Source organism: Meleagris gallopavo, chromosome Z (genome assembly GCF_905368555.1).
Source record: "Meleagris gallopavo chromosome Z, MGAL_WU_HG_1.1, whole genome shotgun sequence".
NCBI lineage: Eukaryota > Metazoa > Chordata > Aves > Galliformes > Phasianidae > Meleagris > Meleagris gallopavo.
Window position 1 is genome coordinate 2,450,324 of NC_139435.1, and position 25,932 is coordinate 2,476,255.

A 25,932-nucleotide genomic window follows, 5' to 3' on the forward strand; every position below is an offset into this window, starting at 1 on the left:
GTAAGAAGCATATGGAGCAACTTTTAGGATCTCCAAGCCACAAGATGCATCAGTAAAGCAAGGTTAGTGGCCATAACCAGCAACAAATAACAATCTCCCTGTATTCTCCTGTAACAATCAGGGAGAATAAATACTGAGAAGTTGTGTCTGCCTTCTCAGCACCTGAGTATCTCATGTTCTATTTGAACATCACCACGAGAAAAAACAGTTGGCTTTTACAAAGGGGAAACATCACTGCAGAACATATAAAGTCCAGATTTACAAGACTGCATTGCTCAATTCCCACTGAAATTGAGATGTGGGACCTAGATGTTTTTTAAAATTCTTTCCCCCTCTCACATAATTTAACTATTAGGGGTTAAGTGCAAAGCAGTCATGTGAGAGCCTTTTGCCATCAGTGCAGAGGAAAGCTAGTACCTCAGGAGAGTGATTCATGTCACTTTTCTCATATGCCTATATTAGATGTGAATAAGGGGGTGCCTCTCTCTGGCAGGAGATTGCCAGAGGGAGACTGGCTGCTGAGCTTTGAGGGCTATTTTTAGGTGAGAGAAATTCCAGCCATGGAGATTTTTGCAAGGTCAACCATCATGTTTATGGAAGAGGGATCTGGAGTCCCAGGATAGTGCTTTAAATCACCAGGCCATCTGTAACATGCCTGCAATCTGCATTCAAAGCTCAGGAGCTAGGAAACAGTTCTGGTCATGTGATTCTCATTTCTCTATATATCAGAGGGGAATTAAATCTCTGTTTGCAAGGTAGCGTGCTCATCCACCTCATAGGGGAAGGCAGCCTGGGAGGAGATGGCTGAAATTCCCGAATTTTTGGGAAAAGGAACAGTGCTAAAAAGATAGGAGGATACTGAAATCATCCACACTGCCACAGTAGTGAGCTGTAGGGCTTTGCAGCAGTGCAGCCCAAAGGGATGGAGAAGGTCCTGGAGGGCTGTGATGGGCACAGTGATCCCTGCAGCAGCCTTACCTTGCAAAAACATACTTTGCATTGAGCGCCTGTCAAGTAGCAGGCATGTGCTTGGTGCTACAGGCTCCAGGAATAATAGAGAAATCGTGTGAACAGTTAGCTAATTAGGGCTAACGAGAGCCTGAATCACTTATGGCACACCTACTGCTGATGGGGAATTCCTTGAGAAAAGGGCCTTTTGTCAGCAAACACTGATTCATCACTGTCCTTAAAAGACATCCCTCTTCTCAGGAGCATCTGTCAGGCTGTAAGGCTGTGCCTAGCAGTTGTGATTCATCTCTGGACCTACCTGTGCCTATTCATTCCCAAAAAGACTGCTGTTCTACCATGCTTTTGTAGTGCAGGACAATGATAGCATAGAGCTTTGCATTTTTAAGCTTCCTAGAGTGTTTTTTTCTACTGGAGAAAATATTCATGGTGTTGCACCCTCACAAAGCCAGCAGATATTTAGTGGCCCCACGAGCAAGTAGTAATACAAGGTGGCTGTGAGCAATGGAAGGGTGGATGATCCAGGGGGGTGATTAACCTGTAGCATTTGAAATCTCTGTTCTGATCGAGAAGGTGTAGCTGGAGATGCAGCTGCACATCGCGTGCTCATTTCTGGTTATTGTAGGGAGATGAGCATTATGCTAAGGCAGCTGAGACCAAACCTGGGCTACTGGTCTTTTCTTCTTCACTATATGGTGAGCGCATGCTATAACCTCTCTCCTTGGAATGAAAATCCTGGCTCTAAACAAGTACTGGGTTTGTGTTTCACCGTCAGGATGCGAATCTTTCCTATCACCTGACTCCAGTGTGTGCAAAATGAAAGGAAATCAGCAGGGGAGCTGGGAGGGCTGAGTGCATGGAGGTGACTAAAGAGGTGTTGACTTCAAGGGACATGGCCTCACAAGGGTTTTTGAAAAGAAGCAGTTTGTAAAGGCGTGTTGCTCTCAGCAGAAGCCATAAAGAAATGGAAAGGAAATAGACTGTACAGCTAGAGGGCAAAACTTTGAGATGGTGACAGAATGCTTGGCTGACTTGTAATGACTTTACCAAGCAAAGCTCTACCAGGGATCAGTCTGTGACACTGAAAATAAATGGAGAAAGCAGGGCATTTCAGAGCAGCCACGAGGTTGAATGTAACACGCTTGCAGAGAGCAGGTACAGAATGCTGTGTCGGGTTTATGTGGCAAGGTTTTGGTAGCAGGTGTGTTGCAAAGCTGGCCTCTGTAAGCAGAGCACAAAAGCTGCCTTTTCTCAGCTTAGAGGAGGGAGAGTGAGAGCAGTGTGGTGGAGTTTAGCTGCCCATCAGGGTGAAATTACCAGCAAGTCAGACCAGGTAGGTAAGACAGACACAGAAATCCTATTTTCTTATCCAAGACACCTAAATAAAACAAATCAGCAGCAATAGTAATAATAATAACAAAAACAAACAGATCAACCCAAAATAGTTGGGTAATTTTTTTTCCTATCACAGGCATTAAATAAAACTATGTTCCATAGCAGTTCTGTCATATCCAAACAAACACAACCACCACGAAAAAATTAGCAATCAGGATAGTTTTATGGGGTAAAATGACTCTTACAATCTGTGGTTAGATGCTTTTATCTGAGGATGTGGTCTTGTAGACCTTCTGTATCTTTCTTTCCTGGTCTGTATGGTAGAAAATACGATACTTCTCTCCAAGGCAATCCTTTACTGCTTCCTCTTTTCCCTCTTTTGCTGTGGTATCTCCTAATCTGCCAAACAAAAAGACAAAGTTTAGTTCATGGATTGTCCTAGCATACTGGGTAGGTAGTGCCCATGGCACCATTTGTGCACGGCTTGTACGTATACACACGTGTGTATGTGTAACTATGGAGGATGGTCTGCCTTCCAGATCTCCAAAATGATGCCAGTAGAGTGGAACTCCTCCTGACTTTCTTTAATCACTTAAAACCTTACTGTTTTTGCTTTCTCTACAGTCAATATGGAGAGGTGAATTCCCTTTCAGAGACACCTATCTCATCCCTTCAGTGGTGCAGCAAGATTAAGGTGGGGCTTGTGTTGCTAACCACGGAGATTTCCAGCATAAATCTCTATCTCAGCAGCTCAATCGGTCTCCCATTAGCTAGTTAATATATGGATCTAGAGCATGATTCACCCTCTCCTATCCTGTACTGGTGAATCACATTGTAAACTCTGTAGCATTTGGGAAAGACAGACAGCTCAGATGCAAACAGCTGCACTGCATATATGGAGGGAGAGGGATGATGAATCTCAGCAAAATGACTATACCAATGTCACTTGGGAAATTTGAGGTATCAAACAAGGACATGTTAATATTTGAATCCAGTGTCTAGTGTATAAAGAATTTTCAAAACACAGCTTTTTTTTTTTTTTTTTTTTCCTTCATAATAAAAGTAGTCAGACCAGGTAGATATTTTAAGACAGAAAAATGTTGTTTTCTTGCATATGGTTTCAGTTATAAAACCAGAGGGGAAAACAAATAGAGAAAATATGAAATATAAACACCATCGCTTCTAAACAGAATGTTTTTCAAAGGTTTCCATGAGGTGTTGGCTGCTCTGCAAAGCAGACTGTAAAACAACTTTACAAGCCACATTTATTCTAAGAGCTCCACTTATTGAAGTACAATTCAAACTCTTGTTCTGCGGGCCAAGTCCCATAAATTAAACACTTGTCCAATAACACATACCTCTCCACTTGGATCCTCTGTTTCTTTTTGGCTTTGTGGGTCTGTGTCTCTCCCTCCCTCTCTTTGAAAAATCCTTTGCGAGTGGGAACAAAAAAGGGTCTGCTTGCTTTAGGAATGAATTTAAGAAACAGGCGAGGAAAATAAGCACAAAGAGAGGAAAAACAAGCAAGTCAACTTTCAAATTTAGCTGATCGAGGCTTTTGGTCCATTATTTTGCATTGTGATGACACTGATTTAAAGGTAGAGTGAAAACTGCAGTGTGAAGCTGCACAGTGTTAAATGTCTAAGTGATGAGGCCACAGTGCACAAGGAGTTGGGTTTGGAGGGACCGGCAGAGGGACCTGGAACTGGATGGCAGGTTGGATCTGTGCCCTGCCTTCAAAGGAAACTCAATTTTGCTGTGATCAGCCTTCTTTCAAAGGATGATGGCCTTAGAGATGTGATCCTAAGCAGGGCCAGATTTTTCTTAGAAGGGAAGGGACAGCCCCATTGAGCTTTAGCTGGAAAACAGGATGGGCTGAGATGTTTTCCATCCTGCCTGATCTCGAGTAGGAATGGGTCCATGCTCAGGAAAAGTCGTGCTGCTGGGCTCACTACAGCTTCCCATTCCCATCTTTTTGCCTTCTACTCTCTGTCATCACTCGAAATCTTGCAGATATTTTTTGTATGTCTTTCTAAGTCCTATTTTATTTTTCACCCAAGAAGCTAAAGATCTCATCTCATCTCCCTTTGTAGCATTTCTACTTTAGCACATCTGTCTATCTGGTGTCTTGACAGTCATTCCTGCCTTTTGTATCCTTATTTTACTAACTTTCTCTTTGATGTGGCCCACTGTATTTCTCCTTCTCATTAACTAAAAGCTGAATGCTTGGCTCTCAGAAACAGTCATTGCTCTGTCTCACCAGTGGGGAAATGTAAATTTCTGCACCCACCTGACCTATAAAGCTTACTCAGTTTTGCCATAAATATTTTTAAAGGATAATAGAAATACAGACTGATTGAGGTTGGAAGAGATCTTTGGAGGACATCTGATGAAAGTCCATTGCTCAAGCAGGGTCACCTAGTAGTCCCAGGTTATGAATAGACAAAACTTAAGTGTCCCAAGAGGAAATACTTTTTTCTGGCTGGGATACTACAGCCGATGAAAATGAAAGAAAGGGTGATGAAGGAAATGTGTTTTAAGGATATTTCAGTGTGGAAGAAACAGATTTAGCTTTGCCACTGCGCCAGGTTGTTTTAGGAAGTCTTTCTGTGCTGCAGTGAAGCTGGAGCAATTTTGTGCTCTGTCCTGACGGCTGAGCTATGAGGACATTGCTGTATATAATTGATGGTGGTTAAGAGTGAGGATGACTTCTTAAGCTGTCACAGAATCATAGAATCACAGAATGGCTTGGGCTGGAAGGGGCCTCAAGGATCGTCAATCTCCAACTCCCCTGCTGCCACATGCAAGGCTGCCAACCTCCATCTCTAATACCAGGCCAGGTTACCCATGGCCCCAATCTGGCCTTGAACACCTCCAGGGATGGAAGGGGCATCCACAGCCTCTCTGGGCAGCTGTTCCAGCACCTCACCACTCTCTCTGTAAAGAACTTCCCCCTGACATCCAACCTCAATCTTCCCTCCCTCAACTTCAAACCATTTCCCCTTGTCCTGCAGTTATCTCCCCTTGTAAAGAGTTGACTCCCCTCCTGTTCATAGGCTCCTTTTAGGTATAGAAAGGCTACAGTGAGGTCACCCTGCAGCTTTCTCTTCTCCAGGCTGATCTGCAGCAGCAGGACTGCCTGAGGTACAGATGGCTTTTGTGATATCTCTGTGGCTACTTAGGTGGCAGTGTATGGTGAACCCTGGAACATCAATGGCATGCTGGAGTTGGAGGATCTAGGTCTTCACCACTGACCTATGGGGTCAAAGTGATCTTTGTCCTGCCTGAAATTCAAAGTACTCATGTAGAAGATATCTTTAAGAGGCTGTACATAAACTGACCAGGGGTGGCTAGTCACTACACCTGTAAACATTTCTGCTGGCATCAGATCACCTGCACGAGTCAGTAGGAATGGCAAAAGAACTCCGTGAAATGTGCTGCTGGTTTTTTGGCGAGCATGAAAGGATCAGACCTCTCTCCAGCAAAACTTTGCCTGTAAACGTTTTAACTGCAGAAACAATTGCATGGTTGCTGATATTGCCAGGTCAGTCCAGCTGAACACTGGACTGTCTTTAACAATGTGTGGTAAACCACAGTTTGTAACGTGCTCGCAATGAATAAAAGTGCCAGAACATGGCCAACATTTGGTTAAAACTTGAAACAAAACACACAGCATTTTAACAGGGCAACTGTAAAGACATTTCTCCATATACTTCACATCTCTCGGTGTTTAATAGAAAGTTAGCAGGGATTTTCTTTTTTAGATAGCAAAAATTTATTGTGTGTTTCCCGGGTAACTACAACACTGCAAACCTTCCCTGAAAACTCCCCTGGGATTCCTGCAATGTTAGTGAGCATAATGAATGGTAAATGCAAAGCAAACCCATTGAATCGCTTTATTTTAAATTCTGGCAGAGACATAATTTCCCACAGTTCATAAACATTTACAAAAAAGGAGTTTACATGTAGAAAAACAGTTGTTTTTATCACTCAGATCAAAGAATACATTTATCGGGATGTATGGGTGCACTTTCAGCCAGCTTTTGAGGAGCTCAGGTGACAGTCTTTAAGAAGCTTCATAGTCTAATACTGAACCTTTGAAGTCTGCAGCTTTGCTCACCCGAAAATACAGACATCAATTCTGCTCTCTGTTTTGCATGAGTCTGAAGTTTACACTTCAAAGATTATAGATGACAGACCAAATTTCCCAGGTTGCTCACAGCACTGGAACTTATCAAATAGAATAAAATGGAAAAATAAGGTGCATTACAGGATAGAAGGCTTTGTACCCAAACCCACGCAGTCATCTTGCTGCTTTGGAGCCAGTTGGATGGCACTTGAGCCCTGGGAATGTGGACTTACACCTTTTGAAAGTTCAGCAGAGGAATTCCCTTAGTGTTAGTGATATTGCATCAGGCCCTAAAATGGAGGAAGCAGAAGAGCAAGGGCTGCAGATAACAGCAGTGCAGCTGCCAAGGCTCCTGGCAGACTGTGGCACCACTCCATGGTCTGCCTTACATTGCAGCAACTCAGGTCCAGAGTTTACTGGATGGAGTCTGGTTTTCATCTTATTCCTCGGTAGTTAATAGAATAACACTAATATAAGTGAGAGAAGGGTCATATCCATCAACCCCAGTGGAGCTGCTCTGCATTTGTGTTGTTGTATACTGAGAGCAGATGGAGGCAAGTTCGGTTTACGTGCTGCTGGATCAGTGCATGTCTGCACCTCCTTATGTTGTGACTGAATCTATACTCTGCATCTTTGTTATGAGGCATATCCACTTGGAGTCTCAATGTTTCAAGAAAGGCTGGCATTTTGGGAAGGGCTGAAGAATTTAAAAACGGGGTGTTCAAACTCTTCCTTTTTTAAAGTCCCTAACAAGAAGAATATAAGTTATGATTATTTCTTTCAAAATATTTTGTTTTGCTGTAATCTTCTAAAAAAGTGTGATGCATCTGTAGCATGTTTTGCTGTAATCTTCTAAAAAAGTGTGATGCATCTGTAGCATCACGTTACAAATAAAATTAACTGTGGTTTCAAAATGGGGAAATGGTGCACTGGAGGCTGAATAGCATTAGAGATTTTCAGGAGAAAATTTCTGTCTCCTGAGATTTCCATATTTCTGTGGAATTCTTTGCTTTGTGGCTACATTCCCCCCCCACACACCCCACCCCTCTTTGGTTCTTTGTTACTCTGCTGTGAGAACTGCAATTTCATATAATTGAGACATCAAATACCTCCCACCATCAGAAGATGTCTCTGGCATATTATGGTTGCCAAGTGCATGGTATTTGTGCTGAAGCAGGATGCTCCATTCACACACAGAGGATCTTGTAAGGCTGAAAGCACGTGAAACCTGATGAAACGATGTTTCTAATTAGAGGTGAGTATTATCTTCAGAAATGCAAGAAGTTTTAAATTAAATTTGAGGGCTGAGAGGGTTAGATGACAAATGCACAAATTAGTTTAATCTTAATTCTTCTTTGGGTGGAGCACGTGATCCAGGAACTCTGCCACAGCAAAGCTTTTAAATGGGGGATTTGTGGAAGAGGTAAAGGAAATTTTTCCCCTCCTTGCAGAAATGCCAGGAAAATTGTTCTTTGGGTGTTATTAACAGTGTCTTGGCTGTGGTGGGAGCTGGGGCCCATAGGAGTGACTCCTACTGGGAGTGGGATTAGTACCCGTGAGACAGGGGAAGAATTGAACTAAGATTTGTGCAGGGATATATTTTAGCTGAAACACTGATGCCTGTGAGGAAAGGGATGGGACAGAAAGAAGAGCATTTAGCCAAGCCTCCTCCTGTGTTTCATTTATAGATGTGAGCACTGCAAAGAGCCCTGTCAAGGTTTGGAGATATGTGTGGGTTGTGTGTCCAAAGAAGAAAGGCTGGAGAGCCAGGATTAGGATTAGGTTGATGTGTGACTCATCCAGAAGAAAGATGTATGACTATCCAGATTACTGATAGGAGTTGGGGTGTGTGAATAGGGAAGCAGAGACATAGCCATGGCCAGATTCATACACAGTTATTCGTTTGGAAATAGGTGGAAATGCAGCATTGGTGCTTGCGTGAGATGTGTTCCCAGCTTCACCCTGTGAGTGTGAATAACGCCCACTTCTCTCTCACTGTGGGTGGGTGCAACATTTTGGGGCTCATCCTTGGGGTAGGCAGTGTGCATTACCTGAGGCTGCTGCTGTAGAAGAGCTTTGGAAGAACACAGATGCAGATATTGGGAGTTTAGGAACTAAATTTATTTGCTGAAGTCTTATTTTTTTTTTCCAAATTAAAATACAATTTGAAATTTTAGAAATTGCTCAGTGCAGATTTCTTCAGAATTTGTACCTTTTTAAAACTGAAATGTTGTGTTCTCATTTTTGTGTGCTTGTAAGAAAACAAGTGGGGTCACAGTTGTGAAAAAATTTACCGTAGAATGGGAAGTAGAGTTGAATTTTGTTATCTCCGTTGATTTGGTTGCCTAATTCTGATTTTGTTCTTCATATATATTCCTAGTAGAGGCTGGTCTTAGATAAAAGATGATAATCTTTATGAAACTGGTGTTACACAGCTACAGTTATTTTCAAATTTGCTTCTTCTGAGATGGAGAATATTGGTATCACTTTATTTTATATTAAGCTCTATGTGATATTAAGCTCAGTTTTTCTGTGGTGCTTTTTTGTCTTTTTCCTTCTGTGTCTTATTGTTCAAGTTACTTTTATAGGACTTGAAAGAAACGCTGCAGATCCAAGCTTATAGCTGAACTTTGGCATGACTGTGAAGGAAAATATAAAGTTTGCATCAGCTTGTTTTATTCGCAGTGAATTTTCACATGGCGGAATATGCCTTTTCTATAGCCAAGGTTAGATGTAGTGCTAGGTTCTATTGTAATGCTTGATATGCACATTTTGTTTCAATGAAGACTTCCAGTTGTCTGGAGGAAATGTCTAACTAGTGTCAGTTTATATAATTGCCATATTGTTGGGCTTGTGTGGCCTTGAGTGCCTTGTTGACAGCCAGTGCTTAGGTAATATAGGGTTTGTGAGACTAAAGGATACATAATGAGTCTTATAATATAAATTTGCCAGTTGTACTGAGGCCAGCACAAAGGTTGGGATTAGTTTGGAGGGTCATGAAAAGTTGAATTGGAAAGCCAAGGGTTTGGCTGCAGTTTGCCAGCTGCAAAAAGAAAAGCCGAGAGCTGCTTCCCCTTGGTTTGAATCCCTTAGTCTGAATGCTTCATCCGGAGCCAAAGTCAGGGTTAGATTTGGGGTCAAGATGTACCAAGGGTCCTTGTTATGCACCAAAATACCTTTCCAAAAAGCTGCTCTGGGACTTCCTGTATTTCTAGGAAGAGCTGAAGTGCTATGGTTGACACCATCAGTGAAAGAAACACGCTATAAATAATGTTGGACTTGACATCAGCTTTGTCATCTCTGAGCCGATTATGTTTTCCACATCTATGGTATAAGCAAAACCTCATGATAGATCCTCATATCCCACCTTGAGTAAATATTGCTTTCTAGGCTGGGCAGTGTGAGTTTCATCCTCTGCTGTGTCCCTGGCAAAGCCACATAATCCACTCATCCATTTTTACCATCAGAATTCCTACCTCACAAGCCATCAGAGGGATTATAGTGAAGAATTTAGAGCATCTTGTCTGCAATGCTCATGAAAGAGCAACGTATCACTTTGTTTTGTGCTACGAGAAGAGGGGAAAAGGTAGGATTTCCTTCTCTGTCCCTTTCTTGTGATATAGAAGAGAAAAAGATGCACTTTATTGCTAAAAAAGCAGTTTCAGGTCACTCAATTTCTAGCATTAACAGCTGTATTTAGCAGAGTAATTTGTCTGAAGAAAGCAAAAAAGATCAAATGCAGGGAGGAGAAATCAAACTGTTATGGTTTGGTTGTTTTTTAAAGCCTAGTTTAGCTAAATTCAGTGATAATTTTTCAAAGGAGAAATATACTGCAATAAAACATTTATTGTGGTTTTGTGCTTGTTTTCATCCCTTTGAGAGAAACGAAACAATTTCTGACTCATCTAATGCTATTTTTTACTCATATTTTTTTTCAATTCAAGCATTAAAACATAAAATCAATTATTCACACAGTTCTCATTATAGATTATGCTAGAGGTAGAAGTTGTAAGATAGCTTTTTGGATGGCGTGACTGAATACCATTTAAGAAGGCTTGGTTTAAATGGACGTTGGCAAGATTCTTAGTAAGTATGTGAATGATTAAAGAAAACCAGACATTTGCAAGTTAGAAGAAGAAGAATCTCTGTGTGAAAAGACCTAAAAGACACATGTGAGAACTCATCTGCATGGCTTGTGCTCAGACATTTGGTAGAGAATTATTGAGACCTGAGGCACAAAAAAAAAGATGTTTGGGCAGCAGAAGCCAACTTGGAGGCTGTAGAGCAATTTGTTTCTGTTTTCTTGTGTCAGTTTGAAAAGTCAAGTCAGCTTTACAGCTCTGAAATAAACACAGTTGGGAGTTTATGTGAGTTCAGGATGGCGTAATTTGTATGTTTTGGACATGCTCGGGTAAGGAGAAAAAACATTTGCAGCCAATTTGCCAACATGTTCCTCATCTGACATATCGACAAGTTGGTTGAGGTAATGGGGGAGATAAGTGTTTTAAGTTGTAAATACTTAAGAAGCTGAGAATCTGGGAAAGGGAATTAGTTTAAAAGTACAGCAGTCATTTACAGCCAGATACAAGGGATGGTTGGAGGGGACTTGTAAATATGCCAGTGCCCACCGTACTGTTATGAGATAGATGTCCTGCTTGAAACTTGGGGCAAGAGATGTTTGACCTCTGACGAACTGACCTGCACAAGGAAGAGGGCAGGCAGGGGCCAGAAATGCTCATGCTCTGGACTATATACAGCTGCCCAGATGTTCATCCAACCTAGCAGCTGCCTCTCCCGGCTCTCCTGTCCTGGGGCACTGGCAATTGCAGCAGCTGATTGAGCTGCTCCTGGCTGCCTGGGATGAGGTCTGCTTGGAAAATAGTTCTCACTCTGTTGTTATCCAGTGAAAGATGGAAGAATTGCTTGTTTGTTAAGTGAGCTGAGACGTAGGAAAAATTGGTGTTGTTGACACTAGTGTTACCATGCTTGCATTTAATTCATGGCTTCGTGAGCACTCAAGAACCCTGGGGTTGGGTAAAACTTAGGGTCTGTCCAAAGCTCCTAAATTTGCTTGTGATTCAAAGATGCTGTGTCCTTGTCCAAACTCCAGTGAAGTCAGAGGAAGTAAGGGTTGCTCTGATGTCCTCTGACACTCACCTACTGGAACAGGCCATGTGCTGAACTGGAGCTTTTGGATTTTTATCAGTTTTAAAAACAAATTGATATGAATCACAATAATGGTGGGTTTGTACACCTTGCCTTTGGCAATTAATGATATCACGTATAGAATTGCAGCCTTTATATGCCTGTAGATTTCTCATCTGTGACACAGAAATTAGAAACTGAAGAGCAACAAAACTTTCAGGGATTTATTGACACAGAGTGTTAATTTTTTTCCCGGTTTTGGATGTCTTATCTCTGGGTTTTTTGATCATGCTTATTCTTCCTATGCCTTAGGCATCTTCTGGCTCTAGAAACAGTCCTGTCCTAGCCTTGGAAAAGCCTGATGAGGTGCTTTGTTTTCTGTTTTACAGGAGGGGAACCTGAGAGTAGGACCATTTAAGGTTGGCATGCTTACCTGTGATTATGGAAATATTTGTGATTGAGCATCTTAACAGTCAGTATGATTTTATGATGTTTTTATGTGTGGTTTAAAGTCTATCAAGGTCAGCAGAAGGCAGGGAGGCTTAGCAACAGGGAAAATCAAGCCATACACATTTGGGTAGATTTCAGCCTACTGCAAGGCTGCTCCTGTATTTACAGAATATTTCTGAAACACAGAAAAAGTAGCTGATGAAATGCACGTAGGCAAGCTTGATAAGTATCCCATAAAGCCTCGCTTTAGAAGTTTAAGTGGGATTAAAGCATCCGAGCAGTCTCATGTAAAGAATGAAATTGCGGGAATTTCAGTGTTGCTATTGGTAAAATGGATTTCAGATCTTTATTATGCAATCAAAATACTTGAATCACCATTTGAACTAAATGAAAGTTTACTGTGTGTGCACATAATTGTTTTTCCTGCTACCTATTGCTTGATTGGGGTTGGGTAAGGTTAGCAAAAGAATTAATTTAATTTTCTTCGAAAGTTATGCATTATGAAGTAAGAGGTATAAAAGTTACATTACACATGGCAAATGTCTCGAGGGTTTCGTTTATAGACTTGTTTATATATTCATTTTAATGTTTATTACTTTCTCAGTGTCATTTCCACTTTTGCATCTCGATACTCATTACACTTTTATTATCTCTTTTATAAAATCAATGGCCGCAAACCAGAGAATTTTGTTGTTGGAAGAAATAGGTGGAAATATATCTGTCCATAAATTATCATGGCTGTGAAAGGGACTTTTCTGAAGTCACTAAGCTTCAACTGAGCTTCAACTGAGGACAACTGGAAGCTGACCTTTCATTTTTATGGACCATGCCATACAGCACATCCATCTGACTTTGCACATTTGAAATTATCCAAGAAATAGTTGAGCTGCATTGAAAAATGCGTTAGTTAAATTAGTGCTCATGAAAGATGACAGAACAGCCTCAGAAACTGAATCCTCACAAGCTAGATACAAAGCCTACTGAAGTCAGTTAAAAGTCTCTTGGCTCCAATGTGTTCTTGTTGAGGGCCTTTGTCACCACAGTGCTTATGGCATTCTTAGGTGCTGTGCAGATTTCAGCCAATGGTTGTCTACTGTGGAACTGGACTGATGCATGTGAGACCTGTGGTTGGAAAGGGCTGTCATGGAACAAAAAAGATCTGAATTCACAAACCATCAAGCCAAAGTGATGGGAGGAAAAAATGGAAACACTCAGCAACCAGATGGCCATTGTGAAAATGGAAACACTGATTTAGCTCAAGTGTCCTAATGCTGTCGCATATGTCAGCATTATGGAATTTTGTGCCTGATCAAACAGCTATGGATATTTACTATTACTCCTATTACGAAAATAATCACTGGCTGTAGAGAAAGACATAATGAAGACAGAAGTATGTGTAATTACTCTGTGAACTGGTAGCTATTGTACTCTCCATCAATCATAGAGTGATAGAATCATAGGATGATATAATTACAGAATGGCTTGAGTTAGAAGCTTCTGAAAAGCTGGTCCAGTCCCAGATCCCCTCCTGTATACAGGGCTGCCAACCATTAAATCAGACACTAGATCAGGTTGCCTAGTCTTTCTCCACAAGGCTGTTCAATTACCTGGGATTTCTGCAACCCCAGTGCAACACCTTGCAGTTGGCCTTGTTGAATCTTGTTAGGTTCATGTGGGATCAGTTTTCAAACCTATCCAGGTCCCTCTGAATGGTATTTCTTCTTCTAATGTCTCAGCTCAGCTTGGTGTCATCCGCAAACTTGCTGAGGGTGTTCTCAATCCCACCGTCTATGTGACTGATAAAGATGTTAAAGAGCAACTGTCCCAAAACAGACCTCTGGGAAACAGCACTAGTCATTGGTCTCTGTCTGGACATAGAGCCACTGACCACAACTCTTTATCTGTGACCATCCAACCAATTTTTTATCTACCAAATACATTACACTTCAAATCCGTATGTCATCAATTTAGATACAGGGATGTGATGTGGGACCGTGTCAAAGGCCTCGCCAAATGTCTAGCTAGATGGCATCAATTGCCCTTCCTTTGTCCTCTGATGCTGTCATTCCATCACAGAAGACTACTGAGTAGGTCAGGAACGATCTGCCCATGGCAAAGTTGTGCTGGCTGTCTTAGCTGACTTGACTTTCTAGTTTCATCAGTGCTGGTATTGACTGAGGTTGTGGTTTGCTTTAAGTCTGTTACTTTGATTTATTTCTAGAGGCTGCTATATACTCCAGGAAGTATGAGATTTTTCACCAGAAAGGAGTCATATTTCTGGTGCGTTTAAGATGCGTTCAGGCTGCAGTTCTCCTTCAATTATACCTTCAGGGAAACACAATGTTTCTGCCTCTCTCCTCTGTCCTCATCTTGGTTCAGAAGTGGGCTCACTCTCTTGGAAATGTGGGCTTCTCTTATCTGTAAAGAGAATCTCCAAGGTAAACTGAGGTTTGTACCTCCTAAGCTAATGAAATGGAGCCCCACAGTTCACTCTGGTATTTCAGAAGTACCATTAATCCATCAGTTAGTCATCAAAATCAGTCTTACAGTTGCCACCAGGCAACCCATCCTAGGACTTCATACACCGACTCATCTTTGGGGAACTGAGAACCAGACAGGTATCTTCCCCCAGCATTTCCATGTAGAGGCTCTTCTAGAGCTTTGTCAGACTTGCTGTCAATCATTCCTTTCTATTTTCTCTTCTTCCATCTACCTGCCAGTCTTCTCCAGGCCTACTAGGAAAATGACTTGGTGGTAAGGAAACAAATTACCTGATTAGAAGTGAGTTGCACAAAAGTAGCCCAGTGAGCAGTGAAATGTAGAATTTGGTAATGATCAGGCTTCTGATATATTGAGATCTTGTGTACTCATCTGACCAGTATTGCCTTGTATTGTGCTCATGGATTCCCATCTGTTTGTCTATATCAATTTTTCTTTTGTTTCACGTTTTAATCCAAACATTATTTAGAGAAGAGCCATCTTTTTGGGTATGTGTAACATCTTTCCTAGTGGATAAAGGCTTCCATTAAGAACACAATATGAACAACAATAAGTATAAAAATAGGCAGGATAACCAAGCTTGTCATAGAACATCTAATACAAATCCTGTATCTAAAAATAGAATTCCACAAGCAAGAGAAACATTAAAATTCATTTAAAGGTTTTTTTTTTTTTTTTTCCCCCCATTGGAATTTGCAAGAGGACAGGGAAGATATATTTCAACAGATTTGTATTTCCACTTTTCTAAATTGGATTTTTAGGAATTGTTGAACTGTGTTCATCTCTGCTACTCCACAGTGAAGAGATGCCTATTAAGTAGAATGCTAGTAATGATGTGGTCATTTTGAATTGTCTCATTGGAGTTTTGCCTGAGGAAACAGAGAAGGCTTTGAGACCTAGCTTCTTGTGTGGTGGACAAAACATTTCATTACGTTTAAGCAATGAGAGCACAATGCTCCTTTTTAGAAGATGTTATTGTTGTTGGAGAGGGAGAAGGAAGATTGATATCCAGAACACTGTTTGAGGTAATGAATAGCTGTAGTAATGTGAATTTATGAAGCCTTTGGCTGTTGCTCCAATCCTAATGATGAGTATTTCACCAGGTAGTATTACTTGTGCAGTGGTAGCATTTACTACTGATCACGGAGTTAGATGCTCTGGAAAAGGCTGCACAAACGGTCATTTTTGCTCCAAAAAATTTACAGTTCAAATCCAGTAAGGCTGGAGACTATATGTGGCAATGTACAGCTAGATAGGAGACTTATAAGGCAAGTGGTCTGCAGACAGCCCAGTGTCCAAGTTAAATACATTAGGGGTTCAAGTGAGAAAAGTGGTTTATGAACCTTGTTTTGAAGTTATTAACCTTGGTTATTAACTTTGAGCTCTGTTTTGACTGTGGCAGTGCTTTGCTTCTGTATTTTTGCTTTTGCGGTAGTCTGAAATTTTTAAAAAGAGCATTATAGGGAAAACTATAAAGACCTGTTAAATCTACAAGATTTTCTACTTGTTTGAAAATACCGGTCAAGTGAAGAATAGTCTCTTTTCAGGAATAAAAGCTCTGGAGGTGTGAGGAACTAAGAGAAACATGGTCATCTGTTGGTCTTGACGGGACCTGACAGAGAGAATGAGACTACAAAAGGACGTATCTCTCCAATCACTTCAATGGTGGGAAGAAGGACAAAAAGATCATAAATGGCAGAGGTAAATAGGATCCTGGTTTGACAAAAAGACGTCAATCCAAATTTCAGGAGGCTTTGGAAGAACAGGGCACAGAAAAGCAGGGATCAAAGGGAGCCCCTCATAAGATGTGTCCACTGGTGTGTCCCTGTTACCCAGAAAGGGCTGGTATAGGAGTGAGGAGGCTGGGATGAAGACAAGAATCTCCCAGATTTTCTTTTCTCTCAGCCTGCTTACTGCATATCCAGCACAATATTCTCAGACTGTTTTTTCTTCTTCTTTGAACAGCCTTCCCTGCTAAAATGCAGAGAACAGTAAATACATGACTCCCATAGCTTTGGGGCACATATTAAGATTTGTGTATTGAATTAGTAGAGCTTAATACGTCCCCCATTAGCTTGTTGCACCATGGAGAATACAGGTACTTTTCTGCATAAAATTTTCACACAGCACAGCAGGAGTTGCACTTTAAGCCTAAATGACATGCACTCAGTTATCTAATTTTTGCACGTTAATCCTCTCAAGATGTCTGTTAACATAAACCTCATTAATTAATGTTCCTTGCATCTGCAAATGGATGATTCAGTGTTTTAAAGGAAATTGGAAGACCACAGAGTATTGTATTATGGATCATTATACCAATATCATTTGAAGGCATGTAAAATAGCTTAGCTTACTCCTTGACTCCAGTGGCACTTAGTGCAGGGATATGCCATCCTCCAATCAAAAAAAAAAAAAAAAACCATCCCACATCTTATCTCTGCTGTTTGTGTGCTTATATTCTTAAACAATCACAGCAACAGTAAGACTTGGGCAATTTTCTTCATTTGAAAATGTTTTGTAAAGGAGCAAATCACCCAGAATAAACATCTAAAAAGGCGTAAAAGTCTGAATGAGATGCACTAGGCTTCCTTTTTGCTCACTAGAGATAAGCAGGTAGCTCCAGAGAGTAATTCACCTCATCAAACCTAAGAGAATTCATGTCTAATTCTTACAAAAATATCAGTGTTGCTACAAGTTCAAGCTTAGAATTTTATTTATAAAAAAAGTGAGTACCTAAGGGACTTGTGGAATTTCTTTGCCTTTCTTATTTTGAATGGGAAACAGCAAACAGCCTATTGTCTCTGTTTTGGCATATCTGAGGCCAGAAAATGTGTCAAACATGCACTGTGGTCCTGAAATATAAGACTTTATTTCCAGACCAGAGGGTTCTGTGATTTTTAAATAAATGAACAAACTTCTGGATATTTCTTTTGCAAAGAACTTCCAATTCTGAATTGCTGTACTACTTGTAATAGTATCTTTCATCAAAAGGAGTGAATCTATTTAATAAGCTACAAACCCATGCTGATGCAAACCTTAGACAGCAGAAAGGGGAAAGATTGTTCCAAAATTATGATGATATCGTGCCATCAACGCTGTGCATTTCTACACAAAATCCTAATTGTTACAAGGATGAGATGGAGCAGAACTGATAGAGACCAGGAAGAGAGAAGAAGGCACATTATCACTGATTTTGCTCAAAAAGGTTGGAAATAAGTCTTCTGTGGACAATCATAATCATTACCAGTGCTGTCGTAAACACTGGGGCTTATTTATTGTGGGTGATGTCTTTTTTTTAACAGAAGGACGGGCTAGCTTTTGGAGCAAACTACCAGGAAAAGTAGTGGATTCCACTTCTCTTGGAAGTCTTCATCTCAACACTGGAAGTCAACACTACTACACTCAATATAACAGCTACAGGACGAAATTTACAGTCTGTATAACGTGGGTTGAACGCTGAAACGTTCCTTCTGGTCTGAATCTTTATGAATTTCAGTGTTTCTAAAGTACCTACAGATCCTTGAATAAAAGGCACAATTGGAAGTACAACGTATTTTACGGGAGAGCCCCATTTGCTTCATGCAGAGGTAGAGAAAACCTCACGCAGTCGTGTAGTGAACTCAGATACACACAAGTTTTATTGAACCTGTTACAGCTTTCAGCCAAGTGGGTGCCTAGACAATCTGGCAAGGCCAGATTGGTTTTACTAAAATACATTCATCTCGCACCTTGACAGGCACGCAAGGGGTTGCAATTGCCTGTGTCTCAAGGACAATTTTAACAGCAAGGCCATTCACCTCAGGGGACCACTCTTACTTTTTATTTAAAAAAAGGAGAAAAGAAACCCAAGCTTAAACGTATGATGGCTTTATTATGTGAAATCCAATAGGAAATGAAGTAAGAATATCAGCCTGCTTTCATTTGGGTAGTTTCCTAGCAAGGGATTTTATTTTCACTTGTAAGAAGGCAGCTGTGTCGGAGGTCAGCTTCCCTTCACCTAAACATTGGGACCTCTTCAGCTCTTTAATTGTGTGAAGGCTGTTGGGTGAGCTGGGTGGTAGAAAAGTTAGAGCAAGCTTGATAGGAAATGTCTCCCAAGGTTGGGTTTAGTTTCTGCTTTTTGGAGAGGAACATTCAGCTGTAGAAGTGGAGGGAAAAGACCCCTGTAAAAGACTGCTGCAACTCCTGCTGCTCATGTGCAGATGGTTAAGAGTGTGTTTGTGCACACTCGCTGTATAAGCAAGCCAGCTAAATTCCATCTTCATGGACAGTTCAATGGAAAGTTAGCTTGAAAATGCAGTATATCAAATTTCATGAATTTAATAGGGTTTTCATGATTTTACAAAGTGCTTCAACCAGACACTCACGGCTGGAGGCTGCACAGCAGGAGACCTAAAACACTGCATCTGTGTTTTTCAACTCTTGCCAGAATCCATTGAATTTGATCCGGAATGACTATGCATCTTTGGAATGTACATTCACTTTTCTCTTGCCTTATCCAAATAAAAAAGGGAGGGGAGAAAAAAGAGTCCTAGGAGAATTCCATATGGAAACACTAAACTAGCATTATAAAGGATTTCCTATAAACAAAATTACGGCCACAAATTTTGGACTTGGACCACATTTGAAATAAAGGACCCTTTGTCTCCCACTTTTTAATATATTATTTTATCTATGTTAACACACACATTTTTATTTTTTATAGATATAAACACAAGCACACATATACACTCATGTGAAAATGAACATATATATTAGTTTGAGGTCCGTTTGCAGTCTTTCTCCTTTATTTTTTTTTTTTTTTCAGACTGCAGAACTCCTAACAAGAGCAAACTTTAATCGTTCTGTGCACTAAATCCCCTGAAAATAAATATCCAGGGCAACTTCAAAAGCCCTTAATTAGAAGCACATGTGTGGTGTTACAAATTTCTGGCTGAGGCGGCTGAGTTGTAATTTAATGTTATGATCTGCCATAAATATTATCCATAATGAGCAGACTTCGTGTTACACTTCTGTACGTCAGATAACGGCAATATTTTTTTGTCTGCTTTTGTTCAATCACTAAACCTTAAGTGAAGTTTAAAATTAGAAAGGAAGAAAGAAAGGAAGAAAGAAAGGGCCATTTTTCCTCACCGGGAAGTCGAACATTTTTGTCCTAGCTGCAAAGAGAGATATTGATTCTATTCTGTTTTCTTTGCTATGGTTTAAATCTGTGGTAAACAGATAATAATAACTTGGAGATGTCAGAGGAAGGGGAATAATAGAGACCAGAGGTTAGTGAGGTTCTGAACATCTTTCTGATAATAGCTTCCTGGAATGAATGCTGTATTTCCTCCCCAGAAACATCTCGCAGCTTCTTTCAATGTGAAAATCCAGACAGGTTCTGTCCCTGTGCTGTACCTGACTAAGGGGCAGTTGTGTATCACGCTGCAGCTCTTGAGCATTTTGTATGCTAATTTCAAGCAATGTTTGTGATTTGGTTTTGCAACCTTGGCATGGCCTATGTATGAGTATATATGTGTGTGGAAGGAGAGGCTAACGAATCAGCGGGTGAATTTTTTTTTTTTGTGCAAATATACAGCTGTAACGATTATGCACTGGTTTCCTAAATCTGTGTGAAGCGATGCAGAAATAGTGTGGGGCCATGGATCAAGTCCACAGCCTCATGACTCATGCATAAAGAGGCAGTTTGGTTTTGGACTGCAACCAAGAGCACAGGCTGCATGGTTATTCTCCATGCAGAGCGCTCCAGGAGCCTACCGTACCTATTTAAAATGACAAGCCTTATCTGATGTTCATGACTTAAGGTATCTGAGCTGTGCCTTGGCAGGCTTTCCAGGCAGCCACATCTTTTAACAGTGTGCAGGAGAGCTGCTGTCTCCTATGCTTGCTCTCCTAGACAGACAAGGTTTCGTGTCCTCAGCCTACGCTCCCTCCAGGAGTCTGAGCATCTCCTGCATTTTCTCCTACTGTAACAGGCCTTTAGGTTGGAATCACTTTTATGCTAGATCCAAAAAAACTACTGCAAGAATGAGCAAAAATCTCCATCAAAGAGCTCAGGGTGTGGATGGGTCTCCATTATTGACTGTAGCAGCTCAACATAAACCACGGCTCCTGTGGCTGCATGCTGACAGAGCTATTCAAAACAGGGAAGCGGTGAGCAAGGACATCATGGTTTCAAGCTGCAGGCACTTAAGTCCAGTTATAAGGCAAATCGATAGATCGAACAGCACTCTCAGTGACATGATGGGGAGAGGTCTGCTGGCAGCAAGGCTTGGGTCCCTGTGTGTTTGGCTTCTGCCAGATTCTCTGAGCGCCTGCCTGGCAGTAGGAGGAGCTGCAAATCCAGCTCTCCAAGGTTTCTTCTGCCAGACTCTCTTTCTCAGCTCTGCCCTTCATTCCTGGGATGCCTATATGTGATTTTTTTTTTTTCCCTATGCAGTTGTAAAGCCTTGAGTTGGATCACATCTGATCAGATTTAGCTCACATCAGATACGGAAAACTATGGGTCAGGTTTGCTCTCTCTGCTAAACCCTTTCAGTGCAGTCAAATAACAGAGAGATGAATTCAGCCACCTCCTTTTCCTCTTTAGGTGCTGCAGAGCAGAAGTAAGGCATGAGGCTGTAAACTTTCCCAGTGACAGGTTATCTCTGGAAATGCTGCCAAGTTAAACTTGAGCTATGCAGGAGAGAAGATAAAAAATATAAGGATGCCTATCAGTTCGCACAATGGATATGCTGTTCATTTTCAGACTGTGTTGGATGTATCTGATCAAACCTTTTATGATGTCCTGAAAATAAAATACCTCTACATACCTCCACCCCATCTATCTTCTTGTTTCTATAACCAGAAATGCCAAGACATGGAAAGGCTGTTCTCATGCTATTTCTCACAGAAATGATGGAAATACCCATTTCTCTGGCTGTCAGCATCAGTCTGCAGGCTGGGAGGTTTCAGATAAAGCCTGGAGACCTGCAGAGCTGCTGGTGCAGCTCTGAATGTAATCAGCACTGAGAGTCATCTCCAATAAACACTTATAGTAGCAATACCCAGTAGTTTGGACTGTGTACCAAACCAACCTTACAGTTTTAGAATTTAAAAGTATATTGCTGGAGAACAGTTTCTAAGTCCTTCTTTTATGAAGTTATTAAATGCTACACCGGTACATGGCAATGAGGGGTGAAGATATTATTTAAGAATGTGAATCATTTCAATGTTTCAGAAAAAAAATTTCTGGTCTCCCAACACCATTTATGGCTGACTGCTGAGCCTTAGGTGAATTCCTGGACAGACATGATGCAACTCCTATAGAATCTCTGACTTGTATTTATTTGCTATCAATTGTTTGAATGATTGCAGCTCCAGGTAGGATGGTGGTTATCTTCCTGGAGGGAAACTTAGGAAAACTGTGTGTGAGAGACAGGTTAATAGAAACACAAAGTGAGAAAGTGAGTTTTCAGCTGAGGTCAAATGCTGGTAGTGAGTTTGAGTCAAAAGAGAGCTCAGATTTCGTGTGTCCTGGCACAATTCCCCCTGCTCTGCATGAGGCTGCTCTTCTGCACATTCTGTGTCCTGTACCAGCTCTTCCTTAGCCAGAAATTCTGACTCCAAGAAGAGCCAGCCAAAGGTGTAAGGTCTCTGGGACGTAAAGCTGTGCTCTTGGAGACATACTCTTCCCAGAAAATCAACTGAAGAATTGGAAAGTACACAGGACCTTGTGGCAGGTTGTCAGATATCAGACAGCTGATTCCTATCTGTCTGGTTCTTTTCTTATCCAGGTATCTTCTCCAGTTTTCAAGGGTGACAAAAAAGAGATTATTCAGGAATAACTTCACGGTTTGCTCTTTCACATCTGATTATTCCCTATTGGCCTAACAAAGCCTTTTCTTAATGAAGGAAGGAAAAAAATTCTGAAACAATAGGGAAGAGAAACAGATTGGCTGCCTGTTCTTTCATCTTCATTACTTCACTTCTCTGTAGTTTATCCTTTCTGCCACCACTGTCCTGGTAGACTTTGGGTCAGATTTACAACAAGGCCATTTTAGCTACAGTAAGATGGTGGGTCTTCCTTTGGGTTGGGTTATATTCAATTTGGCTAAAGGACATTTGCTGGTGCTGCCACAGTCCAAAGATTTTCTACTTATATTTCGTAATGTGTGGCTCATCATGACCAGCTGGCCCAGAACTACATAGATCAGTCATGTTCTTCAACCTGCTACAGCACTGTCAGGGGAATGGGCCACCAGTGCATGAAGGAAGCTGAGCAATGCGCTCAGCGCAGACAGGAGAGCATCTCTGCCTGCCCCAGAATACTCCATTTTTTAGGACGCCAATAGGTGGAGCTGAAAGAACAACACAGAGCATGCAAGGGAACCTATATATTTCTTTGCTTTTCTGTGCGTCAGAAAGGGATTGTGCTTGTGAAAAGAAAGATGTGTAATTTCATAGAGCATAAATGACACAAGATTGCTTCAGAGAAAGGTGGAGGAGCGTTAGGAAAGTAGTGAGATGCATAGTTTTCATCTAGGGCAAAATACGTTTGCTCAGTCTACAGAACTCTCCACAGCATGTTCTTATGATTCAACTCCTACACGCATTATATAAAAACATTAATAAAAAGATCTTAATTATCTTAGTAAATTACCTATAGAATGATTTTTAGCGTACTTCTTTGCATATCTAACTTAGACTAGGCAAACATGCAAGAGCTTTGTGCATCAGAGGTATCTGCCATGATACCTCTTTATGATCTAGATGTTATAGGATATCCTGAGTACAAAGGGGCCTGTAAGGATCATTGAGTCCAAGTCCTTGTTTAAGGCAGGTCGTTCAGGTGCATTTAAAAACCCTCCAGCTAAATAAATCACTTCGTGAAAAGAATCCTTAGTATTCCACGTAAATAAGGATTCTCATGTCATGGTTTGCTTAGTCTGCTAATCAAAACATGTAGCTCTGAGCATTTGGCATTTAGTGCAGCTTATGAAAATCAAGCATCATTATTGCTGTCTGATACATTATCACCAGCAGCCATATAATGGGCAAAATGTTTCCGGGTTGGAACAAGTGCAATTTATGATTCTAAATTATTATGTATAAAGAAGGAAAAGTGCAGCTGGATATTCATTAGATGCATTCAATATAAAGTATTGAATACGGTAAAGAATATGTTTTAATTAATAAGCCAATTGCACATGGCATGGAATCTGTAAAGAGAGCCCGCAGAGCTCTGCAAGTTCTCTTCTACTCACTGGAATCTGAGGTGGCAAAGCTATTCTCTCCCTAGAAGGAATCAGTCTACACTGACATACAAACCAGAATTCACCTACTTTGGTTGTCTTTCCTTTGTTGCCAGAGGTATCTGATTCTGTCCTCCAGACTCACCAGAGATACAAAACTCAGCTGATGTTTTTATGTGACTTGGTGTACGGCCAACCAAGTTGCAAATCATTACTGGCTGCTATTTTTTTTTTTTTTTTTCAGGAGGAAGACAGCTAACATGTTCCTAAAATCTAGACCTTTGCTGAAATTATTTTTAGAAATGGCAATTAAGAATCATTAAAAAGACGTTAAAAACACTGTAAACATTACCTCTGTGCTGCAGTATTTGAAAGAGTGAATAGGAAAAAACAGGACAACTTCAATATCTGTGGAGAAACCCAAATCCCAACATAACCTTCCATATAAATACCCCATCACTGATATTTCCCCTAAAAGTTGTAAATGTACTGAAGATACTCACAAAGGATTTTATTTATTTATTTATTTATTTATTTATTTATTTATTTATTTATTTATTTATTTATGGTGAGGGGTTTTTAAAAGCACCCCAAATGGAAATGTGGCAGCATGAACAATTATTACATTTACTATTGGGACTGGAACTTTCATTCTGACTCAAAATGCTTTTTGAAGGAATTTTTTGGCACCTGGAGTTTGTTATAAGCCAGAAAGTGAATCACTTTGGAAAGTCTGAAATTTCCAAAGCTGCCATTAAGCAAGGGCAAACAATGTGTATTTCCACATTATAATAAATTTTTACGTGATATTTAGCTCATAGCTGCTCACTCAAAATCAGTCAATTCTTGTAGTTTTCACTGAGTTGAATATTCTTGACTTTTCTGATGCTTTGTTATTTGAAAGAAAAGGTGAGGTCTGGGCTACAGTGTTAGACTATTTACATTCATAATAAGACATAGGGTCCCTGATCAAAACTGCACATCATTAGGCATAGCCTTTCCCTTCAAAATCTACAAGACAGACATGAAATGTATTGCTGCTTAACAGAATCAGAGAATCATAATTATAGAGGTTGAAAGGGACCTCTGGAGATCATGGAATCTAACCCCCTTGCTAAAGCAGCTTCCCTACAGTAGGTTGTACATGTAGGCATCCAGGAGGATCTTGGATATCTCCAGAGAAGGAGACTCCACAGCCTCTCTGAGCAACCTTTTCCAGTGCTCTGTTACAGTAAAGAAGTAAAGATGTAAAGAAAGTAAAGAAGTTTTTCCTCATGTTCACATGGAACTTCCTGCATTCCAGTTTGTGCCTGCTGCCCCTTGTATTTTCTCTGGGGACAAAAAAAGAGTCTGAACCTCTTCACTTGACTCTTACCTTTTAGATATTTATAAGCATTGATAAGATCCTCTCTCAGTCTTTTCCTCTTCGGGCTGAACAACTCCAGAACTCTCAGCCTGTCCTCATAAGAGAGATGCCCCTAATCATTGACCTCAACAGGATAAAGTAGAGGAATAGGATAACCTCCCTTGACCAGCTCTTTTCAGTGCACCCTGGGATACCATTGGCCTTCTTGATCACAAAGGCACACTGCTGACTCATGACCAACTCGTTGTCCACCAGGACACCAAGGTCCTTCTCTGCCAAGCTCCTTTCCAACCAGTCCTCCCCTAACCTGTACTGCTGCATGTGATTATTCCTCCACAGATGTAGGACCATGCGCTTGCTGTTGTTGAACCTCACAAGGGTTTCTCTCCACCCAACTCTCCAGCCTGTCCAGGTCTCACTGAATGGCTGCACAGACTTCTGGTTTATCAGCCATTCCTTCCAGCTTCATATCATCAGCAAATTATCTTCTCATCCAGATCATTAATGAAGGCATTGAACAAGACTGGACCCAACACTAAGCCCTGGGGTGCATTGCCAGCTATAGGCCTCCAGCCAGACTTTGTGACAGTGATCACACACCTTGAGTTTTGTCAGTCAGCTAGTTCTCAACTGTCCACTCCTCTGTCATGCAGTTTCTAAGCTTACTTATGAGAATGTCATTGGAGACATTGTCAAACACCTTGCTGAAGTCAAAGTACACAAAATACACTGCCCTTCTCATCTTCCCAGACAGTCATTTCATCATAGAAGGCTACCAGGTTGGTCAAGTATGATTTCCCCTCGGT